This window comes from Crocodylus siamensis, chromosome 10, assembly GCF_052110815.1.
Source record: "Crocodylus siamensis isolate JL-2025a chromosome 10, ASM5211081v1, whole genome shotgun sequence".
NCBI lineage: Eukaryota > Metazoa > Chordata > Crocodylia > Crocodylidae > Crocodylus > Crocodylus siamensis.
This window is the reverse complement of record NC_143404.1, coordinates 35,009,114-35,034,808: the sequence shown is the minus strand read 5'-3', so window position 1 is coordinate 35,034,808 and position 25,695 is coordinate 35,009,114. Positions and strand designations below refer to the sequence as shown.

General features: G+C 50.6%; 1 protein-coding gene across 7 annotated transcripts in view; it reads right to left on the bottom strand.

Moving 5' to 3' along the window:
- CXXC5 (CXXC finger protein 5) overlaps positions 1-25,002 on the bottom strand; it is a 96,277-nt gene extending 71,275 nt beyond the window's left edge. For 2 of the 7 annotated variants that reach the window (XM_090065294.1, XM_090065298.1), the window contains exon 1: positions 24,329-24,623. The gene's annotated coding sequence lies outside the window, so the exon portion shown is untranslated. The other 5 variants (XM_090065295.1, XM_090065297.1, XM_090065301.1 and 2 more) reach the window with 4 other exon arrangements.
- Between the last annotated feature and the right edge of the window lie 693 nt (positions 25,003-25,695).

The window sequence follows — 25,695 nt, the reverse complement described above, 5'->3', positions numbered from 1 at the left end:
CTGGGGTACAAACTGCTGCTAGCACCAATCTGTTCTCCCAAGTCTGACATGGGTATACAAACACACTCACCTCCATGTCCATCTCCCTCAAATCCCCTCTTTCCTTGCTCACCATTACCTTTCACTTAACCAACAAGGCAAAACCACTCAAGAGTTAATTTCCAACCATCTCCAATTTTGTACAGTGAGACCATCTGTTGTCCCCACCCCCCCAAGCAAGGAAAACACCAGATATAACAAAAGCCAGTAGGAGAGTCCCTAAAGCCACTGCCTTTCACTCCTGTTCCACATGCTTTAGCCAAGAGAGGGCTAATCCCAAATGGAGCATGGCCTCTGTTCTAAAAAGTCCCTTGCAAACTTCCTATATCCGATGCTGAGTGCAATGGTCAGGCAAGTTTAGGCTAAGCAGCGTTGGGATTGTATTTCATGCACAAGCACAATGCTGTTGTGCTTGGGCTTTACAAACTGCAGGAAGGTGTACAAGCCCCACGCTCATTACCAATGTGTTGGGGAGATTTATGTTACAAAAAAATGTAGGGGCCTGATTTAGAAAGATACAGAGCACCCGCAGCTCCAATTGGCTTTGATCTCCTCTAACTTGCAGTGGTGTAAATCAGGAGCGACTCTAATGAAGTCAGTGGCACTACAGTAAGTAGGAAGAGAATCATGGCCTAGCCAGCTGGAACAGCCTGTCCTCTCCGCAGACGCTGTGTGCCTTTTAACATGCGGTTTCAACTCCATTTCTTCTACAGTGCTGACATCCCAGTGAGCGGCTGACCAGCTGTACATACTGGCACCCCCTCCTGCATCTCTTCGTCTCTCACCCCCTCTGACTCCTGCACCTTAGTGTTCTGAATCCTTCGCTGATGTAAGCTGGCCATACAAATTTACATCTGCTCACGATTTGGCCTTCTGACAATACCCCTCCCGCTCTAACTATCTCAGACAGCTCAATGACCCTGTTACACAAATATAGCTTGCTGCACTGTAACACTCACAAGGTCTTGTTTCAATTTCCCTTACCTTGGGTACCTCCATGAATGGATTTACTCCTGATTTACACCACAAGGAGGGAAGAATCTGGCCTAAAGAACTGTCGGATCAGGAAAAGACCATCTGGACTAGCAGGGTGACCCTTTTAGCTTTTCTTTTAATCCCACCTTACTGCTTCCCCAGATAAAAAGACTGGCATAATGCTTCCGTAATGGCCCCAGCACGTGACCTTGTTGGGGCTGGGGGTAACTCTGTGGGAGCTGACAGAGTGAATCCAGTGTGGGCTTGACTGACAGGAAGCTCTGACCCCAGTGCCACAACAGTGCATCAGGCAATGACTCCAGGGCAACGATGAATTTTCCAAGTGGACATTTCTTGGACTCCCTCCTACTGTCACTTTTCAAGGCCACTTCCTTTAGCATCTGGAGTCTAGATGTTTATAACTGTTCAACAGTCAGCAGGAGTAACAGTATCTTCACCCTGGTGATGTACCAAAGCCAACTTGTTCATTCTGCCTCAGTGTGCACCACATAAAGGGATTGTCCAGCTCATCACGGAGTCACACGCGCAAGCACAAGCTTTCCAGCAGGTACCAGATTAAGCCTAAAGACAGAGATCCAGCCAGAGAGGAGAAGAGGCTTTATCTGATGAATATTCAACATGCAGCTGAAATTCCAGGTCCCCAGCTAATCCTTAAAGATCTTTACTCCATGGGGAATCTTGGGTTGGTTCGTGGGATGCAGGATCAGAGAAGCTCAAAATGGAAAAGACCGTATAGTGCAGATTATGGAGTCCACCCCCCGCAAGAGGAAAGAGCCTCAAAGACAGGACTCATTTGCTACTGCATTACCAAACGCTCACATTTACTCTAAGTGTTTTCCAGCATTCTCTGTTGAGTTAAACGTCCTTTCAGATTAGCTGCCAAGGCTCTGGACTTTCAGCTGAGTGTCAGTTATTTGCAGGATTAGACTAGTCACAATTACTAAGACATTCAGTGCTGGTGCAGGTGAAGAGACGACAGCTGAACTGCTTCCATTTTAAAAATCCACAGCCTGTTTGCTTGGTACTTGAAAACATTTTGAGAACGGCCAGCCCCACTCTTCCCACAGCACAGCCATAGCCTCAGCCTTCCTTTGTTGCTTCAGTGAGTCTGTTTCGCATGGGCAGAGGGAAGAGAAAAATAATGTCTTTTGAAACTGAAAAACGGGACCACAAGATCTGGCAGGAGGTCCCTTAGGCCATCTAGGCCTATTCGAAAACTGACTAGATTTTGTGTTGATGGTGTCCGTGGGAGGTGAAGACTACAAGAGTCTACTACGTACATTCAGTGAAGACAACGGGACACTTTTCATTAAAGTCCAGTGGCACAAGACTGAGCCACGACACAGGTTTTAGGGCTGTTGACTATGCCTCTCCAGAGGTCCTGGGAGGATCTCAGAAGATATGCTGAACCTCAGTTTATTAGATGCATTTCTACATGGTACAAAAGTGATATTTAGAAATCACTTAGCTCTCCCCCACCACTGAAGTTGCCACCATCTCTGGGTTAGAACATTGGCCACTGTTGCACATCTAACAGTAATAGACTTTAAAAAAAAAAAAGCGGCATACAATCCTAAATCTTACTGAAACCACAAGGGAACTTCAGGAAGCTCAATGGAATTCCTCAGCTTGGAGTTGGGCCAGGACGCCTCTGTGCTCAAAGCCACGGACTCTTTCAACAGTTCAATCTAAGCACCTGAAGCCTTAACTTTAGGCCTCATCAAAAAAACAGTGCTCCCAGTAATGCAGCACTTCTCTGTAAAATGGGTCCATGCTGCCTCCACAGGAACCCACCTGCTCCTCAGCACTGATGGTATCTCATCTGGGCACAAACCCTGCATGGCTAGGATCACAGCCGAAGGTGTTGCTTCTGGAAACACTCATGACCTGCATCTTCCCCTTTCTGCAAGTTGGAACTGGCTGAGAGCAGCAATAACAGCTGCAGCCTTTTCCTCATCCGGACTTCTGAGATTCAGGCCTGATCTGGTTACCTTCCCCTGCTATCGCTGCAGTGCACGCAGAACAGCAAGGGCAGCCTGGAGCTGCCCCAGCGTCCCCAGATGTACTGAGGTACCCCAGGCACTGCACCCAGCTGCACCCCACCGGAGGCAAGAGATAGCAAGGAGGAAGGGCCCAACACACAGACATTTGGGAGCCCAGAATTCATGTCATGCCCTCCTTTATTTCTGATCCTGACACTCAGGCTATGTGCCAATGCCCCTCCATACCTCTTCCCCCTCCCTATCATATAACCCACACCACAACAACAAACTGCCGGCCGTGTGAATTCACCCCATTTTAATCTTCATGGTACATCAGCATGAAAAAACTTGGCTGTTTTGTCTTAATCTTTACCTCAGGTCATATTTACTAATCCTTTCACTAATCCCCCAACGCCTTCACAAATACAAGGCCTCATCCTGCCTGGAGTTGAGCATCTCCTGAGAGGTTCCAAGAGGCTGTAATTCCCACTGGAGACAAGGGGAGGTGAAAAGGCTATGCACCTTACAGAATCAAGCCTGAAAAGTTCACCAGGGGAGAAAAGACATAAATCCCAGAACACATCAAACCAATACAAAGACGCCAAGGTGTCTCCATGCTGCTGCTTCGGTCTTCAAGGTGACACTCTCCCTCCCTGTCATGACGGCTAACGAGTGGTGGGGTTTTTTAAGGGTTCTCATTTAAAGATACAACACCTAAGCACCGCAAAAAGGGAAACAGAGTTACAGGAGGGGATCTGGAGCCAATGGAGAAAGAATGTACAACATTCATTTCCCTCCTCTAATCGCCGCAATTCATTTTAGCTTATGAGCTTTCAACATTTAAACAAAGAAGACAATAAATAATCCGCTTCTTAAAAGGTACTTGGGAAAATAAGTGTGAGGCTGCATTATTGCTGCTTCATTTGGATCATGGCAATGGGCACAGACCTGTTAGATCTTACAGTGCAACTCCCCAAGCCTGCAGTGGATGTTCTACAAGGGATGAGCTACAAGGGTAGTTCCCTACGGTACGTTCTCCAGCATGCTGGCCAATCCCACTTGAAATGCCCGATGCAACAATGATGCCATAACTCTCCTTGGGAGGTTTCTTCTCACTCTGAGACTGGGACCTTATGGAAAGTTACTGGTGTTGATCCTGAATATTTCTTTGCTCCATTTCATCCTGTTAATCCTAGTTCTATCACCTTGAAACTCTCCCTCTTTGGGGTCTGGCTTGCACCCTGCAAACGAAGCAGGTGGTTAGTGCCTTCCCTGTAGTCAATGTTTAGCCAAGCGATAGTTCTGTTAACTTCCAAAGCTCTCCTCATGTTCTTCATGCCACTGCTAAAGGACAGGCACAGCTCATTGACTTTCTTGGCCAGGTACTCACACACCCTGACAATAGAAGATGCTCATTAATACAGGTCAATTCTCCCCAGCCTTGCTACTTGGGCTGGAAATGAACGTGTATTAATAAAATGCATCACTAAGTCAAATTCAATGCCTCTGTTATCATTATTTGTTAAGAGAAGTCCCACCTGAGCCCATGGCACCACTGTCCCAGGTGCTGTACACTCAGGAGATAATCTCTGCCCCAACCAGCTTACCATCTAAATAGCAAGAGGAGGACCAGGCCCTTTTTACCCCTGGAGAACTGAGGCCCTGAAGGGCTAAGGGACTTGCTCAGGTCACACACGGACTCTGCAGCCAAATTTCTTATAAAACCCCCATCTCCTGAGTCCCAGCTAGTGTTTTCAAAGCAAGAGATCCTTCTTCACCACCAGCATCACTGGTGAGGGGAAGTCCAAGATGGACATTTGTCTCTATCCTCCCATGCCAAGCACCATGCCCTGGGTATCTTCTCTGCCATATCCAGGAAAGAGGAGGCTCTCTCACTGGCATGCAGCTGGTTCACTCTGCTAACACCTCCTGGCATTAGCAGCAATGCTCAGCGAAGGTCAGCAGAATGGGGGGTGGGATCTGCAGTCCATTGCCAACTCTGCTACTGACTGACCTGGGTGTCCCTGTGTAACTTACCCTCTGTGCCTCAGTTTCCCAATTGGTAAAGCGACAAATCTTCCCTGTCAAATGGAGCTGCTGTGAGGCTTCAGGGGGATATCTGCAAAGCACAGATGGCTGACCAATTCCTATTTGTTCCTCTGAAAACCACTCCTCCCCAGTTTGGGAATCATGCCCAACTCTTCAGGAGGAAAGGGAGAGTCTGACTAGCCTGCATATACCTGCCAGCTCAGTCCCTCCATTTTGAGACCTTCCTCTCAGGCAAGTCAATTCCATACTCAATGCTGACTGTGTAGCTTTACAAGGAGCCAGTTCCCAGCACCATCCCCATGACCAGACACAAAGGCACTACCTCGGTCCTGTTGCCCCCTAATGCAAATGCCCCCTGTCTAAAAGCATGACAGCAGCCACATCCCTGAACATGCTGCTGAGCCTGCCTGGATGCACAGAGCCTCCGGGAGCTGCTGAGAGCAGGCAGAATGTCTGCATGCTCCCATGGGCTGTGCCCTAAAGCCACCATCAAGCCCTCGGCGTTCTGCTGGCCACGGTACACCTTGGAGCCTGCTGGCCTGTTGCACTCTGATGTAATGATTTTTTTTTTTTTACTGTGCAAGCTAAATCGTTTTGTCAGCAGCCCTGCAAGGACTGGAGCAGAATTACTGGGCGAGACAGCACGCGCTTGGACAAACCCACTGGCCGGCACACCAGGCTGGAATTTGCAAGCTGTCCTTATTCATTAAGGTGCTAAAGCCACGCACCTCACTGCTGCAGTGCTCCCGAGCCAAACAAAATGGTAGCTGCAGAGCAGCCTAGGTCCTAGCAACTGGTCCTCCTGGCTCCCTCACCTGCTGCCACCTACTGCCCCGCTCCCAGGCAAGCCAGCCCTTCCCAGCCTCCCCCCAAAATCCTTCTGAGGAATAAAACAGACCCCAGCACCAAGGCTGAGATGGAGATATTCTATAACACTGCGGATTTCCCCGTAGAGGCTGACCCATGGCTGTGTGGCCAAAGGGGCTGGGCTGGCAACGGGAGAGGAGCGTGCGGTTTGTGGAGTGCTCTGCTTTATTGACTGGTCACACGGAGCCCTGTACAAATGGGGTGGTGGATGTGCCGTCAGTGCCGCTGGCGCCTGGAACTGGCACACCAGCCTTTTAAAAACCCAGCCAGCTGGGAGTATTCTTTTTCCCCTGCTTTAAATAGCCTCATCGGCTGCTCTGAGAGCAGCTCGTTTGACAGACTCCAATGCCCCCTCCCTTCCCCGCCGTTGGGCTCGGTGCAGAGGGGGCCATTAGCGCTGGGGCAGCCGGAGGGCGTTCTCCAAGGAGAATAAGCCGGCCCAGCTGGCTCTGTTTCCATGTGGATCCTGCAAATGAGGTGAATCCAGGGGGCATCCTCCACACAGACAAGCCCAGCTGGTCAGCTCCCCCCTCACAACGTCTCTCAGGACAACAGGGCAGAGGCGGTGAGATTAGCGCCGGGAGGCGTCAAGCACTGAGACAGAGAATTAAAGGGTCACATTTTGAAGGGACTTGTGTTGCCTGTTTATGCCCCAGAATTTACTTGCCTTTTATGGGAGACAGATCTCCTAGTAACACCCAGGGCACGTCCCCAGAGTTCATGTCCCTGCTGCAGTGGGCCAGGTGGTGGTGTGGGCAGGAGGGCAGCACCATGCTTCAGCCTCAGGGGTCAGTGGATATCTCTAGACAAGATTCCCCACAGAAGAACACGGAGACGGGAGCCAGGCCCGACAGGCTGGTACCAAATGCACTGGCCTTGCCCACCCAAACCAAGGGAGAGCTCCCTTTGCCAATACCACGAGCGGCTCTCTCAGCCCCTCATTGTCAACACATGCATGCAGGGCCCTTGCACAAGGCCACCTATGCAGGGCTCTTGCATGAGGGGAACAGCTTATGACGGTAAGCCACTTGTGGATCAGGAAAATCCCATCCACCCAGTTGGATGCCCATGTGGGCCTTCCCTCCTGCCTTTTACTTCCTACCATCCTGTCCCTTCGTTAGACACCTCAGGACCCTTCCTCCTCCAGAACCAATGGGCAAGGACCTCAATCAGTGCCTGCAAACATAGTGCCAGCAGCACCCTGCACCTACTGTGGCTGATGACCTGGGAAACTCCTTGACTGTCTTGGTTACTACCGCTCATAGGAAAGCTGCCTTGCCCATGAACCCTGTCTACTGCTAGTCTCCCAATTTTAGAGATGACAGTCCCAATCCTGAGTGCAGCTACATCAGTGTAAACCCAGAAGTACCAAATTCAAGCCAGTGAAGTTCTGGCACATTTACGCAGGAATAACTAACAGGGGAGCTGATCCCATGCCAGCTGTATTGATCCCTTCCCAAACTGAAGCCATCTCAGGCCTAATCCTGTGCCCTCAGATGTCAATAAGACCTTTGCCATAAACTCCTCCTACAGCAGGACTGACTACCAAGTGCTCTCTTTTTAAGTGAGAACTAACCTGGTCTTTCCTTTCATCTCCAGTTCTTCAAGCCTGGCATCATTTGTCACCCTTGCATGACAGCAGCTTCCTCCATGCAACAGGTAACCCAACCAGCCCAAGGGGTTCTTGACCGAGATCTAACCTGGGCCTACGGAAACAGCAGAATCCTGCTTTTCTTCTGCCTTCTACAGTCTTCCTCTAACAACTCATTCTCCCAACTGTCTTTTTCTGCTGCTCTTTCCATGATATTCTTCTTCTCCCCCACTCCGCAAAATGTCCAGATCTTTTCCCTGGTCAGCACAAAGAAGAACTCCATAGACAAGTGATAATTTAATTAGCAGTTTCATAAAGGGGTGAGTATGTCTAACAAATCTGAATGAATTTTTCAAAGTGGCAACAAAGCGCACTGATGATGGAAGCCGTGGACATCAGAAAAGCTTTTTGATACAGCGCCACACAAAAGACTAATCTACAAGGTCAGTAAGTATGGCATAGAGGGTGAGCTACTTGAGTGGATAAAGGGCTGGCTTGGAAATCAAAGGCAGAGGGCTCTTGTGAGCGTTAATAGTTTGGGAAGGAGGGGGGTGAGTATTGGAGCCTCACAATGATCAGCGTTAGGGCCAATTTTTTGTATTCGCTTTGTCAAGCACCCGGAGCAAGTACAGTGCAGCAAGAGGGTCGTGTCTGCTGAGGACACAGAGACATGGCAGGCAATAATTTTCCAGGAGGCCAGAGGCTCGCATGGAAGTAGACAACTTGATTTTGCAGTTCATACTGGAGAAATGAAAGGCAGAACAGCTGAGCAGGAGGGAAGGGAAGAAGAGACCTACTGGTTGGGGGCGGGGGAGGAAGCCTACAGAACCCAGAGCAATGGAAGGAAAAATGGAAAGAAGACAGGAAAAACTGAAGCCCATATGAAGAGATCTCCCCCCTCTAGAATCTGGGGACAAAAGTTCATGAGCAGTCAGAGTCTCCCAAGCTGCTTGGGGCTGAACAATGATCTATGGGTCATTTCACCTAATCAAGACAGGAAGTATGGTCCTGCAGGAAGGACACTAGACAAGAGGGGCCAGATATTATTCCACCTATTAGGCAGCTAGAGAGTGATCACCTTCCAGCTTGCTCAAGTGCCAGAAAAACCATTACTACATCTACTTTAATAACATACCTTCATGTTAGCCCTAAGAATAAGTGTTTAAGAAAGCAGTGAGGAGGAGGACACACTCACCTTTTTTATTAACTGTTTTTCCAGGACTCAGACAGGATGAAATAAAATTGCATGCAGGCACCTAATCCACTTAGGTGCCTAACAGATAGAACAGGATTGGCCTGAGATCTGGGATCAGTTCCTGGCCCTCCAGACTTCCTGTATGACACCAAGCAAATCGCTTATCTCAGTGCTTCTATTGACTATTCCCCATCAGATCAGATGCTCTTTGGGGCAAAGACTGTCTCTGGCTACATGCTAGTTCTATGACCAACACAACGGGGCCAAGATCTTAGCTGAATGCTACATGACAGTTGACAGTAAAGTCTCCCCTTTGTCCTGCAATCACCATGCCATGAGATACTGACAATTTTCACCCAAGCCATGTACAGGTATGCAGAGGGATTTGCTGGAAGGTGTTCATTTGCCAGGATAAAGGTCACATGTAAAACTCTCTCTCTGAACACATGCAAGATCTCAGCTCCCCAGAAAAGCAGCTCTCTGACCCCCAAAGATAGAGACAGGGCTCAAGGGTGTTATCAGAGCACAGAGCCCTGTCTAAAGCAGACATGGTGCCACTTGCTGATCCAGGAAACAGGGAGAGGAAGCAGCTTTCACTTCCCTTTGTGCCTGCCCAGCTTCAGAGACTGGCACTTACAATGGCATTCACTTGTGGAAGCTTATGCACCGTGGGAGTGAGGGTGCAAGGTGCTGGTAGTAGAAGCTCTCTCCCTTGCTTATACGCCCAAACTCTGTACAGAACATAGCCTTAAATAGGGCCACAGTCAATATGAAGTAGCAAGATGCAGCCATATACTCACATTATTCTAGTATATGGTGGGCCTGAATTGTCAAGATATGTTATACGTATTTGTATAGGACTCTGCTTGACCATTCACTGCAATTGGCTACCCAAACAACCAAATCACACACAATTTGTGCATACAGTTCCTGATTCACATATCCAATGGCTGAGACTGTGCATGCAGTGTAAGAGTAAAGCCACTGAATTATTCTCTGTTGTAGTATACACATGCCAAGGATAGTATAAAGAGCAGAACTGAATAAAAGTCCTGGGAAATTCTTCTTGCACATATTATAGAGAGCCAAATAATGAGACCATATTTGGAATGCTTTGCATATTTCTGGTCATCAGATTAGAGAGATGAAGAAGGTAAAGCAGAGGGCAACAAGAATGCTACCCAGAGTCAGTGATCTTCAGTCATTCACAAAGGTTAGAGTAAGTAGGTCAAAAGTCTCCAGACAGGAAGAACAAAGAGCTAGTCTAATGGAACAGCCAGGCAAAGAAGGATCAAAATTCAGGTGCCGAAGTACCAGCCTGGCAAGAGTCTAGAAGGAGAGTGGAGGCAACATGTGGGATATGGAAGGTGGGGGTTGGGGATCTTGACTGATCCCATCTGGCCATTACAGGGAGTAGTACTGGCAGGCACTGGAAGGTAGGAAGGGTGTCATTGTGCAGATTGTTTGAGATATGGAAGGAGCAAAGGAGGAAAACTCAGCCCTCAAGGCTGGCTCTTATAGAGGCAGGGGATGCAGTAGAGAGGAGCCAACTATAGTCTACAAATGAAATTACATGACAGGGTACCTGGGATAGCAAGGGACTGGATGCCACGACCAAGGCAGCTCCCTCAAGTCCTCTGGTCCTGGCCCAAGGAGGATGGCCTTCCTCACTGATGCCCTGGAATGGCCAGTGTCTCTTACACAGATACATGAGCACACACATCAAATCCACACACTGTCTGTACATATGGAGCCAGATCTTACTTGGTGTAAATCAGGTGAGATCCTGAATCTGAAGATAGTATGTTGATTTCCGCCAGCTGAGGAGCTGAACTGAGAGGTTCACTAAAAGCCAGATGAAATGGGTATATCTGGGAATGGGATTTTAACACTGGGTTTCAAGCCAAAGTGCCCCCCCCCCCCCAAGCTAGCTTTGGAGACCTGAACTATCAAGCTCTGAGTGCACCATTAATCCCCACTGTCTCTAGCAAGGGCTGGTTTGGGCCTGTAACTGGGAACATGATCATTACAAATTTTAAACCAGGACTCCTGGAGACAGAATGTTAATACTTACTGCACCCACTGGAACACACTCCCCAGGGGAGAGATGGATCCTCTACCTTAGGGGTTGTTAGAGATACAAGGTACTTGAGAAGGCCCTAGGGGGTACGTGCAGCAAGGAGAGAATGCCGCCATGCACCATCCCACGCTGCTGCATAGGCACAGGCACCAGCCAATCGCAAGGGGAGCATGCACGTGGCAGCTGCCGCTGCTCTGCATTCAGCTGATGCCACCACGCGCCCCCCCCCCACATCCGGCTGCTGGGGGTACACTGCTCTGTGTCTAGCCGCCAGGGATACACTGATCCAAAAAGGTTGAAAACCCCTGCTCTACCTCTTGATGTCTCTGGATCCAGGCTGGCTGCCTTTTTGGAAGAGATGCTCTAGCTAAGAGGCAAGTTACTGGGGTCAAGGCAGGGGCAAGTGGGCAATATGTAATGGCCTGAGATATACAAAAAATCAAGACTAGCTGCTGTCTTCTAGCCTTAAACCCCATCAGTCTAAAAGTACCATCATCTCTTTAACAACCACAGGTCTCAAATCCTCAAGTTCACATTTCATCCAAGGGACAGTACCTTTAGGCACTCACTCCTCTGAACCACCAACACCATGGCCTACAGGCTCCCGACCTCTCCCTACAGATGGCTTTCCTACACTGACGTGGCCTCATACCACCAGTTTATCAGGTGAGAACAGCAAATGTCCGTGGCTGCAGAACCACCATACAACTAAAGCTGGCAGAAATGTAAGAGTTGGTTGATATTCTCAGCCACTAAAAGTTCAAATGGAGGCCTAAGTTTGAGATCTATCTTGACCAGAACACTGGAACAGACTACCTAGAAAGGCTGTAGGATCTCCGTTTGCAAAATGTTTTAACTGCAGGTTAGACAAATTGTTGCCTGGGATACTTTAGACCAGCAGCTCCCAATCTGTGGTATGCATACCACTAGTGGTACACAGACAACCTGTCAGTGGTACGTGTTAACAGTTTTATTATAATTACTTTATATGACAAAAAATTGCTGGTGGTACTTAAGGTTGTATCATTCTACAATGGTGGTGTGCAGTCTGTCATAGTTTGGGAACCGCTGCTTTGGACAGAGTTGGTCCGGCTATGAGCTGGGGTCTGGAGGGGATGAGTTTGTAACGTTCCATCCAGTCCTGTTTTTCTATGATTCTATGACTAAATGGGACCAGATCGTCAGCTGGTGTAAAAATCAACAGAGGTCCCCTAAAGCCAAAGGACCTGCGTTGTTTTACAGCAGCTGAGATCCACTCTTTGCAAGGGTGAGTAGAGTTAGAAATCCAAAATCCTAGAAAGCTGAAGCAACACTGGGGTTCTATTCTGTACTTAAACTGTAACTCCAGCATCAATACCTCTGTGGAGTAAGCAGCAAGCACTGAAGCTTCCAACCAAGGCAATACAGATACAAAACCACTGCAAAGGGAAGATGCTCATGCAGAGCCAAGAGAAAACCCTAAAGGAAGGAGGCATTGTTAACTCACACACCGTCTAATGGTGCTGCTGGAAAGAGAGAAGCTGGGACATCCCATGAGCAGCAGACCCACTAGCACTGAGTAACAATCTGCAGCCAACATAAAAGAAGCACTAGAGAGTCAGAAATGAAGTAGTCTCGTGGGGATAACAACAGGAAGTTTGGGGTGAGTAAGAGAGGCTTTGGCTCAGTTTGTGATGGAGGGAAGTGACAGGTTAAAAATAACAAAGGAACGGAAAACAATGATGGAACACGTTCAAAAGAGAAATCCCCAGCAGAGAACAGCAACAGCTGGAGCAGCGGCAAGAGCCTGAACTGGGTGATCCATGTTAAAGGAAACATACGCAAAGCAGATCGCTGCAGCAGGAGAGCAAAACACAGTTTTTGTGGTGAGGAGGAGGGAGTGAGAAGAATGTTTGGGAACTGGAAGAAAGGTCTGGGAATGGGAACCCGAAAGGGGGAAAAAAAAAAAAAAAAAAAGACGCCTGAAAAATAACAGAAAATCTGACCCAACAGGAAAGGGAATCAGTGAAGTCAGCCAGGATGTGAAGGCCAAAATTAAAAATCCACAGGGCCACACGGGAGTGCACTGTTTGCTTTAATACAAAAATGGCCACCTGAAAATCCTATTGACACAGGGTTCTGGACACTACGTACGAGAAAAGCAAAGTTCAGAGAAGCCAGAGCTCTGCAGGGGAGCATGCTTGACTTCAACCATTGGGCCTCGTCCTGGAAGGAAAAGATCATAGATCATTTGATGCACAAAAGGAAGAGAAGAATTATGGGGCAAGCCACAGGGCCAAATCAGCCCTGCCACTTGTAAATGCATTTACACCAGAATAGACAGATCTAAAAGCAACCGAGTCAAACTCAGCTCTCAGTTACAGTAGTCTAAATCTAGACCAGTTCCACTCACCATAATGGAGCGACATCATATAAATATCTAATAGCAGAATCTAGCCCATGACTTGCTGGATAAGAAAACATCCCTTCTTAGGACTCTGAAAAATATGTTGGCAAGATAAGGGCAGTTTCTAAGTTTTCATATCAATTTCACTGACCCATCTAAGATCTGAGGTTAGCTCAAACTGAACTGTCTGTGATTTTTTCAGGAGGCCACCAACCAGTTATGGGATAGAAATGATTTTCAGGCACTACTGACCAGAAGTTGGAGTCTTATCTCACAGCCAAGTGAACCTGTAGTCACACTACTGAAGTCAGTTCAGTCATGCTAGAGGAAAGCTGGAGTGGGTAACCGCAGACATTATATATGAAAATTTAAACCAGTGACTCAGATGTGAAAGATTGCAACTCACTGTGAAGGGCAAGGTACATTTAACGAATATATCTTCTTGCTGAAGAATTAAATCTCGCCTTTGACAAGAGGTAGATTCCATGCTCTAAGTTCTTTCCCATCTCTAACTTCTACAATTTCTACGAGTTTTCACGGGAAAACTTCAGTGTAGCAACATCAAGAGAGGAAGAGGAGGGACTGATAATGGTTTCCAAAGACAAATCAGTGGTACCCTCATGATTCACCTACTTGCGATGCTGCTTTGTTCTAATGAAGTGCGACTCTCCACTGACACGGACAGAAATGGCATTGTAGATTCCCATGTTTATTTGATCACAGGTCCTATACCAAACCATGTAACTTCACAAATAAAGGGCATAACCCTAATTATAATAATGATAGACCTAATCATAATCTTGTCAGCACCTGTCTTTCAATAACACCTGAGGATGCTGGGGTTACATATAGGTAAAATAAAGACTGAATTTGCCCTGCATAAGTAGCAAGTGTGCCTTTGGAGAAGAAGTTCAACTGGACTTTTCAGGTGCTAGGGGAAGCATACGGGAAATTTCTCAGATGAGCTGGTCTTTCATGGATTGAATATGATAGGCACAGCACCCAGTCATGCCACCATAACAGATACCCATTGCTGGACCAGGGCCACACTTTAAGACTTTGTACTAATTACCCAGAACAGATTACACTTGCCAATCACTGAAAGCCTTAGAAAGCCAGCTGTGTGATGAAAACAGGGCGGATACACTGTGCTCACAGTGCTGAATGAGAAAGATCATTGATCATTTGATGCAAAGGAAGAGAAGAATTATGGGACACAGCATGAGGAGAAGAGCACCAGGGTCACATGAGATGGTAGGAAATAGATTACAGCACATAAAAACCATGTGTGCAGTGGGAGAATCGCTTTGAGATATGAAGACCTCGATTCAGATCTCATCTGCACTAGTGTAAAGTAGAATTCCCACTGAAGGTAGTAGAGTAAACATGAAGCAAGTGTGCTCAGGATCAGGCCTTCTCTGTTTATCCCTGGAAAACAACTTGTGGCTAGTGACAAACCCTAGCAGTGTGACAATCAGCGGTTTACATACTTCCACAGCATGCCAGGATTCCCATCGCTTTATTCTACTGCTTTAAAAACTTGTGACCTTAAAATCCTTTTATTCTTATAATAACAGGCTGCCACATGTGTGGAGAGGCTTGTCAGAGAAGGCCCTGTGATGCTTCCGAAACTTAAGAAGGGCAATATAGGAAGGAAATGCTCTGCACTTGCTAACTACCTACACTTCCAGAGGCAGGAACAGTTGCCCCAAAAGGATTACAGTCAGCTCCGAACTGCCACACCTCCCTGAAAGGTTGCACATCTCCAAGAGGGAAGCAATAGGGGGATGAGTAAAGATGCGATGTGGGTAACTACCCACGAGGGGAGGGGCTATAACTATTCCCTACCACCTACTGGCTTTTAATAAAACCTTGGTAAAAGGCGCATCCCCACCCCATAGCTTAAATCCTGCATCAACAAACCAGCTCTGATGCCTCCCAGTTTCCCACCCCGACCCCTCACACATGCAGAAAACACACTCTGGACCCCCACCTTCCCCAACTCGAAGCATTCCACCTTAGTCAGGCATGTCCCAGGCTCACTCCTCACGCCCCAGCTAATGAACACAGCTTCAGGGCTCACTCCTGCTGCCCTCCCACAACAAGTATGTTCTAGATTGCATATTCTCCCAAACGCCCCCACTCCCCCAAGCAACACCCAATAACCAGGCTCCCTGGCCTCAGCGCTCAGGTGCCACGGGGCTGCAGAGCTCTGGGAGATATGACAGTCCTTGATCACTTGGAACCGCTCTCAGGTTTCAGATCCAGACACCGGAAGGGATCATCCTGAGCTCCAGCTCTGATCTCCTGCACAACACAGGCCATAGGAGCTGGGCCTCCACTAAGCCCATAGCTCCTGACTGAAAAAGAGATGCTCTCCTGGTCTTGTGGCAAAGAAACAACCCTTTTGGCTCCCTTCTTTCCTGCCGCCCACTTCTCTCAACGGAAGGGGTGCCTGTGCCACCCTCTCCCTGCTCCTCTTGCCCTTCTGCCCAGGAATAGTGGCACTGAGTTGGCTAGCCCTCCACCTGGCTCCAAGGGAGGTGCCTCTGGCTGTCTGGCCCCATTCCTCACTCTCACCAAGGCAGCCCTTGTACTCACCGGGAGTGAACAGGTTTTTCAAGCCCTGGGAGTGCAGGTGTCTATGAGGCCTGGGAACTTCAGCGCTGACATGCTGGCAGGAAAGCAACAGCAGGAAGGTGAATTCACCTGCCCCCAGCTGAACAGCTTCTGTGCCCCCCCCCCGTGCAAGCTATCCTGCTAGGGATTCCCGTGGGGCTTCATTCACTCGCACCAGCTTTCCCCTGGTGCAACTCAAACTGGCCTCAGTGCAAACACTCCTGACTGTTGTCTGGGTAAAGGAGACCAGCTAAATCACCTTTGGAGCCCTGCACTTTTCACCCTACCCCTCCTTATGAATCACTCCCAAGCCAGACCAGACCCCTGCACAGCTCTGCATGTTCCCTCCCCATCTGGCTGCACACCTAGGCAAAGGGGGTCATTTTTTCCCCTCTTGCTCTTTGCTCCAATCACCTCTTACCCTCTGACCTCCCAGTCCTACCTTACCCTCCCCTTTCCTTTCCCCAACAGAGGACTCCCCTCTTAAAGATCCTACCTCCCCACTCCCTGGCTTCCCCACCCAGCCCATCTGCCCCTGGACACAAAGGAAATACGTTTTTATAGAGAACGCTCAACACCCATCACTTCCTTGTCCACTAGGTCTCTTTACTCCCCTTTGCCCATCTCCTCCATTTAGGCTGTAAATTCTTCTGAGGCAGGGACTGTCTTTCACTTGCACAGCTCCCAGCACAACAGGCACCCAATCCTAATTAAGGCCTGTCAGGATTATGGCCTTCAAGAACACTGCTGGTTATGAAAAAGGGGTTCACAAAACATTTCTTTTGTGCTGGGTACACCCTCAGGAATAAGACATGTGGAAGAGGTATGAAGAAAGCTGTCTCAGCTTCCTCACTCAATGGGAGGTCATTTTGGTTTCAAATAAACAAAAAACAGGGTTCGAAACACTAGTGGGGGGTGCTAAATACTCTCTGAATATCCTTTAACCCCCTCTTGCGTGCAAGGGAGGAGGAAATTTAATTTCCAGCCCTGCTAACCAAGCAGGGGAAGGACCCAACTGAGGCAAAGCTGGAGTCAGCCAGAGACCAGGTTGTTTTGAGCCTGAAAGGCCCCTCTGCTCCTGGAAGTCAAAGTTGAGACAGAGGGGGAAAAAATCTTCAGCACTATATTCTAGTTGAGCAACAGAGCATGATTAAACGATGGAGGCTTTTCGTGGTCTGGTGAGTTTAAGCTATGAGCTGAAAGTTTAACTATTAATACACTTAATCAAGGGGTCGTTCCTTCACCAAGAGTTTGGAAAAACAAATTCACCATTGGTGGGGGTGGGGAAGGACTGGAGCAGGTCAGCGCAGCCCAGGCCCAACAGTCACCAGGAGCAAACTGCACCCTGCCCCCCCCGCCCCCCCCCCCCAGGCAGGGAGCGGCGGATCTGTGCAGAGACCAGGGGGGACAGGCAGGCGGGGACTGGCTCTGGCCTCCTCATTGTGAGCCTGAATGTGGCCATTAAAGCGCATGATGGAGTGGCAGACAGACAAAGTGTGGAAACACACACCGCCACACTGGCAGGAAATTCAGAGCCTTCCAAGCGCGGAAGGTATTTGAATAGCAAAGGTAACAGGAGGAGGTGCCAGCTGCAAAGTCCCAGATGGAGCTGGATTCATCCCTGCCCCCTTAGCACAGGGCTGGGCTACTGATAGGAGAGCTGGACCCTGGCCCAAACCAGCCATCTTGGCTGCTTGGTGTGTTCTGCTTCGACCCAGGCCTAAGCTGATGCCATACTGGGGAGAAACTCTCACGCCAAGGATTGTGGAGCAGACCCTCAGGGGCTGTAAACCGGCATGGTGCCATGGAAGGCCAAGCAGCTCCCACGCGCAGAAGTCCTGGCCCTGAATTCAGCCTACAGAGCATGCACACAGCCCCTGCCAAAGCCTCTAGGCTGAATCCTAAAGGTGAAGCAATGGGCCTTGCAGGTCTGCAAATCCAGGGTGCACGGGTGGAAGGGCTGTGCAGCTGGTAAGAGGAAAAAAAGCAAAGCAGCATCCTCCACTACTTCCCTCACTTACACCCGGCTGTCCACTCCCTCTCTGGGGGCAAAAGAGCCCTAACAGCAGCAGACACAAAGGAAGTCAAGAGCTGCCTGGGGCTCTCCTGTACACTCAGAGTCCAGCATGGACTCCAGACATTTTACAACCAAGACAGATTAAAGATGCCAGGACGATCCCTAGGATCAAGCCACTCATGTCCTCAGTCTTTCAGTGCAAGCTGTGCAGCTGTGGCATCCACATGCAAGCCCTTAGGTCCAGAGTCTGGATTGAACAACAGTTGAGAGCAGAGTCAGGCCTGGTGAGCATAACGTACGCCTTGGCTCATCACCCTTCACAGTCAGCTTGGCCCACTGCATTTCTGCCTATTCAGATTTCCACTTCCAGGCCCCAAGTCCACTCTCAGGTGTGCCAGTATAAATCAGCAGGAGATCCATGGAGGTCAATGGAGTCCAACTGAAGTAAAGCTGAGATAAGCAGAAATCAAGCCATCCCGCTCTTTTTTCTATGGATGCCAAAATTTCACTCACCCTCTGGCTGGGCTTCACCACAAATTCAGCCACTCCCCTCACTGCAGCCTTCCTTGCGGTGGGGGGCTAAATCCACTGCTGAGGTAAACTGGCACAGCTCCACCGAGGGTGACGAAGAACAGAGAATTTGGCTCGCAGTGGTTAATTTCCCAGAGGAGGCCCCAGTGTCTTATGCCTCTCCTGCCAAGCACAGTTCTCCTTTGGAGAGCTCAGACCCAGCTACCCACTGAGGCACAAATCAGGTGCAATTCACTCCCCTGATGGTGGTGGCCTTACACAGGGGTAAGCAGATGTAACAAGGAAGAGAATCAGGCTTGTGACAGTTGGGGTCTTCCACAGTGAAACAGGATCAGCTTTGGACTCCACCTCGCTAACTGTGTTCCCAGCCCTTCTGCAAGGCCTAAAGAACCAGCTCCCCAAGCAGCGTGCCTCTTCCACACTGGCATAAGTGGGGCAACGCGGATTTGTGGCAGTGGGGGCTCTGGCCCAAAGGGCTCTTGCCAGAGCTAGGAAGTGAAAGAGCAAATCTAGTCGTTTTTTTAAGCTAAATTTTCCGTATTCCAAGCCGAATTAACCACAACAAATTCCAAATCGGTGAGTCAGTCCAGAACCATAAGTGACCCTACTACGGGCGAACATCCTCCACCCCCATCTGGGGCTTCAGATATTTCCAAAACCGTTGGTGGGCATCCTACTTGCAGGCCCAAGCCCAGAGGCTTGTGGTCTGGATGCCCCCAAGTTTCACTTGCCCCCAGCCATACAGCCCCAAGGAGCAAGGTAGGAGGAGTCTCCCATTTCCATTAAGTGGGCATAAAGCCAAGACCTTCCCACTCCAGCAGCTAAGTGGGAGGTTTACTATACTTCACCTTAGTAGGTACTATCCCTTTGCCAGGAGAGCGGTCTTCCCCGGGAGCGACTAGGAAGACCGCCCGCCTCCACAGCCATGGTGTTTCCCTTGCTAGGCAAGCATAGGGCTACACTTGATCTGAACTGACAAGAGGCTGACAGGAATTTACTACAAGGATATATTAGTGCAAAGCACATTGGTCTTAGAAACAAACCAGAAATATTGTACAGAGCGTGATAATATTGCAGTATTGTATTGAATTCACAGGAGTACAGGCAAAGCCCCTGAGCCCCGCCCCCAAACAGCCCTCCATGTAACAGTTGGGAGGAAGGGCAGAACTTCCTCATCCAATCCGTGGAAGGGTATGGAGCTTGATTCCTCACAGACCAGCGGCCACAGGGTCTGAAGCAACAGACACTGTCCAGCAAAGATGACAGGCTCTGACTGGGAAGGGACAACCACAGTCCACTGTGACAGAGGCTCTGAGTAAGAGGGGCTGGGCAAATCCCCACCCCAGCCAGCCCCACGTTAGCACCACCCTCCTGCATGACTCCTGTCAGCTGCATCCTTTATCAAGGGGGAATAAGCAGTTTTTTTGGAAATGGGCACCTATAATAAGCTCCCTGTGCCAGTTAATTTCACAGGCACACTTTGGCTGTTGGCCTCATCAACTGCAGCTGGATCAGTCCTTAGATTTCAGGGAGTATCATGCCACTGGAGTGGAACGGTGCCCAAAGTGAGAAGTTGGGGCCAACTTCAGCGCTACAGAGAACAGACACAACTGCACCAAGGTCACTGGAGAGACACCTGACTGGGGTGATGCTGGATTCATTTGCTTGCCCAATCTTTCCCACAAAATCCATGTCAGGAACGAGTTGGCTCAAAGCCCCAAACAATTTGCCTGTTTTCCCTCCAGAGTAGCAATACCCTCTGAATAATATGTGTGCACTTCCATTCAAAGAGCTTTACATTGAGAAAAGCTCTTCCACACACGTCTCTCACACACGCATGCACCATCAGCAAAACCAAGGCTTCCCCCTCCATTCAGTAACCTCTTCATGCTTCAAATGCCCTTGTTTAGCCCAGTGCAGACAAACACAAGTATCTTCTTTTATTATCCGTCTAATCCACAGCAAGCATTCAAGTTTTGCAATGTGCACTTTGCATTTGCCCGTAAGTAAACAGAACTCCCAGACAAGTTCATTCAAAGAGTTTCATTCACATTCCCAGCAGAACTTTCAAATCATTCCTAACATTTACTACACCAATTTCATTTGCCTAGCACTTTAAACTGTCATTTCCTCAAAAGCCACCTTGCCAACTGTAATGTGCAGAGAAAGAACAGAGACTAGAAAAATGCAGAGAGCCAGAGTGAACTTTACCAGCAGAAAGCTATAGGCAGCTCTTTTGTTAGTTTACTTTTATTATCACGCTCTGATGGGTTAACCCCCACAACGGCTCTGGAGGTCAGATCGCAGCGTCCAGAGAGCCGATAAAACACGCATCTGCATACACACAAAAAAGGCATCGGCTCATATTCAAGTTACCAACTAACTCAACTCCCATGACAAGGGAATATTGCACACTACTGACTGCTCCCAACTCCATAGGGTGGCACTAGTAAAAACTGCATGACAAATTCATACTTGGCTGAGGCAGGGGAGTTTAGCTGCTGTTGCTCAGTTTCCTTCACTAATGTGAGCAGAATCCTTGTCAAATGACACTTTTAAGGTTTTCATGCCCAAAGAAAAAATGAAGAGTGATTTGTATTTGACATTGCATGGAGCATTCCCATCACTGTCTAGATGCCAGGGGTTATGCTTTTAAGGAGCTGCTTTGCACGGGTCCTTTAGGAGAGAAATAAAAAGAGGAGGAAAGGAACACTGTTTTCTACGTCCAACTGAAGGGAACTTTACAGTCCAAAGGAAAAACCTACTTCTGCCTTCTCATTAACCTGAGAAAGATAAAGATTTTGCTCTTTGGTTGTCCATTAAAACAGTCCATGCTTCTTCCAGAACAGGTCTTAAAAGCAAAACTATGTCACTATGAGTATGTTTGAAAAAAACAAACACAGAAAAAAACCCTGTAATTACAGTAGTGCTGCCTAGAAGTGAGGAAATTCAGGCTAGAACTTTTGTTAAACCCCACTGTCCCTGCAGCCTATGCACTGGGCATGAAAGACCACCCAGTGTTTGGGGAATTCTCCAGCCCAGAGAGGGGATAAACATGGAGCTAACAATGAAGTTGCAGTCTGAGGGCTGAACTTCCTAGCGCTCATAGGGTCCTATGTGCAGCCGCAAGCACGCGGGCTCCTGGGTAGCTCTGCCGAACCCCACTGCACTTGTAGCTGCAAGTACCAACATCCATGTTTCTACCAGCAATTTTAGAAGGTGCAAGAGCCTCAGGAAATGAGGCAGGGTCCCCATGCCAGGCTATGAGACCCAAGACATTTTGAAAATGCCCCAGCTGGGCAAAAGAATTAAAGGGCCACTGTCACTGCTGTCCCATTTAAGGCCTTCTCCTGCAGGAATGAATAGCAACACTCCCACTGACTTCAGCAGGGCAAGCACAAGCCACTTCTCCTACTCCTGTGCTTCGTTTACCTTTCAAGGTGCATACTGATAAGAAACATGCCCCTCCTTTTCATTCCCTGGGTTACACCTAGGTCCCTTGTGGGGGATTCCAGTCATTATTTTAAGACCCTGGGCTTTCCAAGTCTGCTACAATGAAATGGCCCAGTATCTACAGCTTTTTACTCCTTTGAGTAGGTGCCAGTCACACCAATCTTGCCAGGCACTTCATGAGACTATCTGTGGGAGTAAAGGCTGCAGGATTGGGGTCGAACAGCCCTGCACACATGTGATCTGTTATCACAGGATGTGTGTACAGCTTTGTTTATGTTTAGGACCCAGCCTTAGTAGTACTTTTTTTTTTAATCAATCATTTGAGCAAAGGATGAAATGACCCAAACCAAACAACAGGCTGGGATAAGAAGGACATCCCTCATTGTGTGGCACAGCCTCAAAAAGAGAAGTTAACCTTACTAGGCCTAAATGACTTGATAATATTGGGCCGAGTTGTGTGTACTAATCACAAATTCAGCAATCATTCACAAAAATCCACCAGAGGTTTACAGCTACCACCCTGCACGCTGGATGCCTATTAGATATATTACAACGTTGTACATTGCCATCCTCTGCTTCCATTTAATCTTTTATTCCTAGAGTATGCTCAGTGCCCTCACATCACACGCAGGGGGAGTTGCAGCTCCAGCAGCCTAAATGGCATATTACCCATCCAAAGGAAAAACGTGGGGGCTGGTATACTTTGTAACAACCTCCCCCCCCCCCAACTTCAGTTACTTGTTACACAGGGCTCCCATCTCCAGAGCAGCATCCTTCAGTGCTCAGGTATTGCAACATATATGTGGGGGAGAGGGTGGGGGAAGAGAGGAAAGGGGGGGGAGGTTCAGTCTCTTGCCTGGATGATAAATTAGCTTTAAAAAAAAAGAAGAGACAAAGATAAGAGGCTGGATGCTTTAAAAAGAAAAAAGAAAAACTACAGATGCCTACAAGCTAGTGACCCCAACGGTGAAAACTATAAATACCCTGTGATCTACCAAAAAAAAAGAGCAAAAAAAAAAAAAGCCACCCGTGAAACTCCCGAATGGAAGTGACCCGAGCAGGTAAAGCTTCTCCCCCAGCAGCCAGCAGCCACCTTTCTTTTTCCAGCTAATTAACTCAAAGCTAGAAAAACAACCCTTTCGCCCCCCCACCCCGGCAAGTTTGATGGAGGCCGGGAGGTGGGAGGCCGGCTCGGCGGCTGCACCGCCAGCCCCTGGGAAGCAGGGCTCGGCATCGCTGCCAGCCCCTGAGCTGCAGCGGCGCTAGCGGGCGCCGCTCTAATCCGCTGCTCACACAAGCAGAAGGGTCAGCTCGAGCGAGCAGCCTCCGACGCCTGCTGCTCTCAGACACCATTGTAACCTGGGAAACAAACCAGTGATTAGATCTGGGGGAGGCGGCGGGAGGCGGCTGGAGGCGGGGGGCTCCTGATCAATAATGCAGTGTCCTGGGACAGAGGGAGGGAGGGAGCCCGGCGTCCGCCCGGCGCTGGAGCCTGACATTTGCCATCGCCTGTCCCCCTCCCGGTAATGTCCCGGGGGGAGGGGGGGAGCCGGCACAGGCGAGCTCAGTATTTCCGACCAAACTTTGCTCATTAAGGCGGCGCCGGCACCCACCGGGACGACGCGCGGCGCCCGGAGCGGCTCGGAGCTCGCCCGCAGGAAGCCGCCGCTTCCCCCCGAGCCTGCCCGACGGCGGCGCGGGGCTACAGCCGGCCGGAGCCAGCGCCCGCGCGGGGGCGGCGGGACCCGCGCACCCTCCTCGCCTCGCCTCTCCTCTCCCGGGACGGCCCCCGCCCCCGCCCGGGCCCGGGCCGCCTCGGCGGCTCCCCAGCCCGCGCCCGCACCGCTCGCTTTTTGTCCGGCCCCGGCGGGCGGAGACGGGCGCGGGGCAGCCCCTCCGCTCCCCGCAGCCGGCTCCGGCCCGTGACGGCAGCGAGGGGGGAAATCACCCGGCAAACTTTTTCCCGAGACTTTCCCCCAACTCCGGCGCCGCCGGGCGAGGTCCGCCTCCAGCCCAGCGCACAGGCCCCTGCAGTCCCGGGCACCTACCGGGGAAGAGCGATCCGGAGCCGGAGCACGAGCAGCAGCGGCAGCGCGGGGAGGAAGGAGGAGGAGGAGGAGGAGGGAGGAGGGATGGGAGCTGCAGCCGCCACCACTCCGGGCAGTCTGTGTGCGTGTGTGCGCGCGTGTGTGTGTGTGTGTGTGTGTGTGTGTGTGTGTGTGCGCGTGTGTGCCGGTGCCTGCGTGTGCGCGCCGCGGCGGCCGGCCGGCCGGGTTACACATCCACATCCAGAGCATGCAAAAAAAAATTCACACCTGCCCGAGCCCCGTCTCTGCGCGAAGAGGAAGGGGGAGTCGCTGCCCGCCTCGGCCGGGGGCTGCTCAGCGGCGCCGGGGGGCTGCGCGGCGCGCCCGGCCGCGGGGTCCCGCTGGGCAGGGGCCAGAGAGCAGCGGCGCGAGGGCGGGGGCCGGCCCGGGGGCTCCCTCCTCCGCGGCGGCAGCGGCTCCTTCCCCGCAAACCCACCTCTGCATCCCTGCTCGCCCGGGAAGTGCACAGACAGGCGGACCACATTGCATCGCCCTGCCGCCGCCGCCGCCGCTGCCCGGGGCTGCCGGCAAAACCCGGACCGGACCCGCCTGGCCCCGCGCTCCCGCTCGCCTGCTGCCCTCTGCCTGCCGCCTGCTGCCCGCGGCCGCCCGGCGCCCGGCCCCGCCGCCCGCCAGGCGCAGCCCCGGCCGGGCTGGCCCCGGGGCGCGCCGCCCCCGCGCTCTGCCCTCGGGCGGCTCCCGGCGGCCGCGCTCCCTCCTCCCAGCGGGGCTGCCCAACTTCCCCGGCGGGGGCGGCCCCGTCCCACCCCGCGGCATCACCTGCTCCCGGCGGGGCTGCCCCTGCCCCTGCCCGTGCGCGGGGCAGCGCGGCTCCTCCCGGCGCATCCACGCGGCTCGCGCTGCCCCCGGGCTCCACGTGGGGCCCGGCCCGGCCCGCGCGGCGGCGGCGGCGGCGGCGGGTGACAGCCCCGTGGCCGGCTCCGCTCGCTCCGGGGCAGCGGCACCGCCACGCCCGGCCGTACTCCAGGCAACGAGGCTGAGCCGGGGTCTGGTGTGTTTTGCCCGGGCTAGACGTGGGTAGCGGGACTGGCTGGTTTATGAATGGAGATCTCGCCCATTGAGCGGGAATTCAGCGTGGGGGGTGCAGTTTCTACAGCCCCAGTCCACCTCCCCCTCCCCCCCCCCCAGTTTTTGTATTCTTTAATAATGTATTTTTGCATCAGTTGTCTGGCTGCTCACCCTCCGAGAAAGTTTGGTGTTAGCTCGCAGCATCATGTGACCCAGCCTGCGTAACAGAACCCCGGGGAAATAGTGGTGGCTGTCTCAGATAATAATTAATTAATAAGAGGATAATGTAATAACACTAAGCTCTTATATAGCACTCTCCTAGCACATTGTGCAGCTCCTTTATTCCATGAAGTTTCTTCCAGTTCTTCCTATTTACTTAAAAATAATCCCAGTTTAGCACCTCCTGGAACCCCTGCCAGGGTGTGAGCCACCCTGCACAGTGCTCTGTTGACTTCAAGGGTCTGTGGACCCCTAGCCCCCAAGCAGTTCTAAAATTAAAGCTGGATAGAAACCAACTCTAGAAAACAGCTAGGTACAGTTGTTGCATATTTTCAAGCACTAACTTTATAGCTGGTTGGCTCTTCATAGCTGGAGTGTCATTCTTATTGTGTGATAATTACTTTGGACAGTTGTGTCATATACACAATGTGTAGCAGGGGCCTTAGGATCAGAGTCTTAAATGGCACAATTTCCGTGGAGTTCTGAGGGAACCAAGATCTGACACAGTGACAGGCAGACAGAGCAGTATATATTGAGGAAAGGGAGAAAGGTGTG